A 6241-nucleotide genomic window follows, 5' to 3' on the forward strand; every position below is an offset into this window, starting at 1 on the left:
AACCATGTTAAAAGTGAGATGAAATGTACAAATTAGAAGCTTGAAAACATAAATCTTTCTATACCAGTAAAAGGGTGATTGAAGGTCTAAACTTTCTTTAATTCAATTAACATTTAATAAGAAACTAGTATGCTAGGTGCTGGGAATATACTGTGATTTCATCAAGGCGGCCTCTTAGCCCAATAATATAGCTCAAACCCTCCATGCCCACCTGTCCTGGGAGACTCTCGTCTTTGTCATCTCCAAAATTTGCTAGAGGATGTCCCCGCAATCTCTGGAGGCTGTCTTTGAATTCACTTGACATCACAAGGATGTCAATCGACATGGTCTATCTATGACTTATATCTCACTCTTATCACACTATCAGTTTGAAATTTTTTTAAATACAAGCTTTAACACTGTCTCCCATGAGGCAGCTAGGTGGTGCCATGAATAGAAATCTGGGCCTGGAGTCAAGAACGCCTGAGTTCAAATACTGTCTTGAACACTTACTAGCCATGTGACTCTAGGCAATTCATTTAATCTCTACCTGCCTCAGTTTCTTCACCTCTAAAATGAGGATGATAATAGCACCTACCTCTCAGCATAGTTGTGAGAATCAAATGAGATAATATTTGTAAAGTGCTTAGCACAAGGTCTGGCAAATAGCACAGTACTTAATAAATTTCTTACTCCCCTCTACCATGTAATTCTTTATTTTGTGATATTTTGCATCCTACTCTAACTCACCATGCACCTGTTTGCCCTTTGGGTGATCCTTAGCTTCATTTCTTTGGAGACTTCAGTTCCATGACTCAAAGCCATATAACATCACTGGAAAATATTGGTATGAAAAAGATAGTCCTTTGTTTCAAGGAGAAGCTTGAGGTCATTCATAGAAATTTACAATTTCCCAGAAGAAATGCAGGCTGCTATCTTCTTCCTGTTCAACTCTAGGCTCAGTTCTTGGCCCATTTGCAGTGCCTGATGGATTAATTCTATATTTTGTCCCCTGGTACCCAGTGGTACCAGGTACACAGATAGATTCCAGGGGATCTATGAACTTGGATGGGGAAAAGTGTTTTCACAAACCTCTAACTGAAATTTAGCATTTTCTTCAATTATGAATGTAGATGACAAATATTCTGAAAGATGATGCAAAAGCTAATCAGATTGCCAAGGAGTCCATGCCAAAAAGAAACTACTTCTAAATGCATACCATTATTTGGACAATGGGTACTTAGGATTTAAATAAAAACAAAACAAAATAAAATAAAATAGTTTCAGCTGTCAAAGCTCTTACAGGATAGGACTCAAAATGTAAAACTATAAGTAAGAATAGAAGTTGAGGAGTGACAGATAATTTTTAGTTCAGTTGTTTTTAGCCATGCCCACCTCTTCCATGATCTCATTTGAGGGTTTCTCGGCAAACACACTGGAATGGTTTGTCATTTCCTTCTCCAGCTCATTTTAAAGATGAGGTAACTGAGGCCAACAGGGTTAAGTGACTTGCCCAGGGTCACACAAATAGTAAGTATCTAAGTCCATATTTGAACTTGGGTCTTCCTGACTCCATATTTTGAATTCTATCCACTGAGACCCTAGCTGCTCATTTGCCCTAGAAAAATTCCAGGAAGAAGAGAATCTTCTAGCTGGGTGGGGTGGGGTGGGGGGTGGCAGGAATGGGTTTAAGGGAGATTGTACAAGGAGGTTAACTTGATTAGGATATGACTTTGAAAGATGAGGAAGATACTAAGAAGAAGAGATGTAAAAGAACCATAGTCCAGTCATGGGTTAAGGAGTAGTAAGGGGAGTATGATGGGGAGGCAGTCTATCAATCATCATGGTAGACACAGTGTTTAGAGAGACTAGTTGCCTAGCCTTGAACTTCATAACTTACTTTTTAATTATAATAGAGCAGCATCAACACCATCAATGAAAGCAGAAAGAAGTTTGTCATTACCTAAACACCCTTTATTTAAGATTCTGTGTTTTTAAAACATGCGTTAATGATAATTATTGAATATGGTAAACTTATGATTTTTGTCATGCTTATTGGTACGTAAGTATGAAGTTGCAAGCATGGAAAGTTTGTATATAGTACACATAGGGTGCTAGTTCTGAAGTTAAAGGACCGTGTTTAAATTGAGTCAACAATCATTAAATAAGTACTTACTATGTACCTGACACTGTGCAAACCATGAGGATACAAAGAGAGACAAAAAACAGTCCCTTCCCTCAAAGAACTTACATTCTATTGGGAGAAAAAATGTAAATAATTAGCTACATTGTTCAGTTTTTTTGCCTTTATTTTCAGAGAGAATCAATGACCTCATAGGGTGATTGTCTTGACCTGTGTGTGAATTGGACTTAAGTGAGGCAATGGCACAAGTCATCAGTCTCACTCTCTCTTCCAGAGGCATTGAAGTACAGTGGCAACCCAAAAGTCAGGACGATTGACCCTCAGGTCAATACACTGTATCTCAATACAGTGGATGGCTATGGCATCGTCAGTGTTTAATTACTGTCTAAATGCTTCACAATATCTGCTTCAGCTGTCTTCTTGACTGTTGGAACAAATTGTTTCCATCCTCCCACTCTGCCTGAGAAACTCTTCACTTGCTTGGTAACTCACTAACTCACTAACGGGTTTGAAGCCCATTGCCAGGTGGACACTAAAACTGGACAAGTAGCTATGAAAAGGTCATGAAAAGCCCTCACACTGGAGGTGCTGCTCCCCGGTGTGTATACAAGAACATACAGAGTAGATAGAGGCTAATTGGAAAGGAGAAGGCACTAGCATCTAGGGGCAAATATATACAAAAGATGAGACTGGTATTGAGTTTTGAAGGAAGCTAATAAAGGTAAGAGGTGGGGGTGCAAGAAAAGAACATTGCAGGAATGAGGGACCACCACTGAGAGATGCTATGGAGATAGAAATATTTGCCAATGGAGATTTTATATGTGCTTTGAGTAAGAGGAGATAAGGATGAATGACTGAAGCATTTATCAAGTGTTTACAGTATGCTGAGCACCATAGTGGGGGGTCTGAATCTTCCCCTCTCAGAATTAGATAAATCTAGCCACAAAATAAATAAGAAAGAAATGAAAGAGGTGAATAGACTACTAGAAAAGTTAAACATGACAGATGTCTGGAGAAAATTGAATGGGGATAGAAAGGAATATACCTTTTTCTCAGCAGTACATGGCACATTTTCAAAAATTGACCATGTATTAGGGCACAAAAACCTCATAGTCAAATGTAGAAAGGCAGAAATAGTAAATGCATCCTTCTCAGATCATGATGCAATAAAAATTACATGTAAGAAAGAGCCATGGAAAAGTTGGCTGAAAATCAATTGGAAACTAAATAATTTCATTCTAAAGAATGAGTGAGTCAAGCAACAAATCATAGAAACAATAAATAATTTTATCCAAGAGAAAGACAATAATGAGACAACATACCAAAATATATGGGATGCAGCCAAAGCAGTGCTTAGGGAAAAATTTATAGCTCTAACTGCTTACATCAATAAAAAAGAGAAAGAGGATATCATGAATTGGGCATGCAACTTAAAAATCTAGTATAGGAAGAAATTACAAATCCCCAGAAAACTATAGAATTAATCAATAACAAGATCTAGTTTTATTTTAAAAAATAAAATAGACAAACCATTGTTTAATTTGATTAAAAAAAGGAAAGAAGAAAACCAAATTACCAGTATCAAAAATGAAAGGGGTGATTTTACCACCAATGAAGTGGAAATTAAAGCAATATTTAGGAACTATTTTGCCCAACTATGTTAATAAATTTGACAATCTAAATAAAATGTATAAATATTTACAAAAATATAAACTGCCCAGGTTAACTGAAGAGGAAATAAAATCCTTAAATAAGTCCATATTAGAAAAAGAAATTCAACAATCCCTTAATAAACTCCCTAAGAAAGAATCCCCAGGGCCAGTTGGGTTTACAGGTGAATTCTACCAAACATTTAAAGAACAATTAATTCCAATATTATACAAATTATTTGGAAAAAAATAGGTGAAGAAGGAGTTCTACCAAATTCATTTTATGACACAAATATGGTGGTGATACCAAAACCAGACAGAGCCAAAACAGAGAAAGAAAATTATAGATCAATTTCCCTAATGAATATTGATGCAAATATCTTAAATAAGATATTAACAAGGAGATTACAGCAAGTGATCATCAGGATAATACACTATAACCAGGTGGGATTTATACAAGGAATTCAGGGCTGGTTCAGCATTAGGAAAACTATTAACATAACCAACCACATTAATAAGAAGACTAACCAAAATCAGATGATTATCTCAAAAGCTGCAGAGAAACCTTTTCATAAAATACAGCATCCATTCCTAATAAAAACACTAGAGAGCTTAGGAATAGGTGGAGCTTTCCTTAAAATAATAAGCAATATCTACCTAAAACCATCAGCAAGCATTATATGCAATGGAGATAAGTTATAGACCTACCCATTAAGATCAGGAATGAAACAAGGATGTCCATTATCACCTCTATTATTCAATATTGTAATAGAAATGTTAGCTTTAGCAATAAGAGAAGAAAAAGGAATTAAAGGAATTAGAATAGGCAAGAAAGAAATAAAATTATCACTCTTTGCAGATGATATGATGGTATACTTAGAGAATCCTAGAGACTCAACTCAAAAATTACTTGAAACAATTAACAACTTTAGCAAAGTAGCAGGATATAAAATAAATACACACAAATCATCAGCATTTCTATACATGACCAACAAAGCTCAGGATCAAGAGAAAGAAGGAGAAATTCCATTTAAATAACTGTGGAAAATATAAAATACTTGGGAGGCTACCTGCCAAGACAAACCCAGGAACTCTATGAACACAATTACAAAATATTTGTCACACAAATCAAATCAGACCTAAATTATTGGAAATATATCAATTGCTCATGGATAGGCAGAGCAAATATAATAAAAATGACAATTCTACCTAAATTAATATACTTATTCAGTGCCATACCAATCAGACTACCTAAAATTATTTTATAGAGCTAGAAAAATAACAACAAAATTCATCTGGAAAAACAAAAAGTCAAGAATATCAAGGGAAATAATGAAAAAATGCACAGGAAGGTGTGTTAGCAGTACCAAATCTAGAGCTTTACTATAAAGCAGCAGTCATTAAAACTATCTGGTACTGACTAAGAAATAGAGTGGAGGATCAATGGAATAGGCTAGGCACAGGAGGCATTAGTAATGTACTGTTTGATAAACCCAAAGACTCCAGCTTCTGGGATAAGAATTCAGTATTTGACAAAAACTGCTGGGAAAACTAGAAGATATATGGCAGAAATTAGGCATAGACCAACATCTTATACTTTATACTAAAATAAGGTCAAAATGGGTACATGATTTAGACATAAGAGGTGATACTATAGGTAAATTAGGAGAAGGAATAGTCTACCTTTCAGATCTTTGGAAAGGAGAACAGTTTAAAACCAAAGAAGAGATAGAGAATATTATGAAACACAAAATGGATGATTTTGATTTACATTAAATTAAAAAGGTTTTGTACAAACTGAAGCAATACATCCAAAATTAGAAAGGATGCAGAAAGCTGGGAAACAATTTTTATGGCCAGTACTTCTGATAAAGGCCTCATTTCTAAAATGTATAGGGAACTAAATCAAATTTTTATGAATCCAAGTAATTTCCCAATTGAGAAATGGTCAAAGGATATGAACAGGCAGTTTTCTGATGAAGAAATCAAAGCTATCTATTGCCATATGAAAAAATGCTCTAAATCACTATTGATTAGAGAGATGCAAATTAAAACAACTCTGAGGTACCACCTGACACCTATAAGATTGGCTAGTATGACAAGAAAGGCAAATAATAAATGTTGGAGAAGCTGTGGAGAAATTGTAACACTAATGCATTGTTGGTGGAGCTGTGAACTGATCCAACCATTCTAGAGAGCAATTTGGAATTATGCCCAAAGGGCTATAAAGCTGGGCATACCCTTTGACCCAGCAATACCACTTTCGGGTTTTTTTCCCAAAGAAATCATAAAAAAGGGAAAAGGGGGTCGGTCTGACTCGGGCAAAAGGGAGCCCCAGCTCAGGGCAGCAACCCAGCGCCGAGGGGGTCGGGGCAAGTCAGCAGGAGCTGCGGGCCACAGCCGAACAACTGAGGCTCCCGGAACCTGGTTCAAAAATCTGGGATCAGACGCCGGGGTCTGGCGCCTGGCT

This window comes from Dromiciops gliroides, chromosome 6 (assembly GCF_019393635.1).
Source record: "Dromiciops gliroides isolate mDroGli1 chromosome 6, mDroGli1.pri, whole genome shotgun sequence".
Classification (NCBI taxonomy): domain Eukaryota; kingdom Metazoa; phylum Chordata; class Mammalia; order Microbiotheria; family Microbiotheriidae; genus Dromiciops; species Dromiciops gliroides.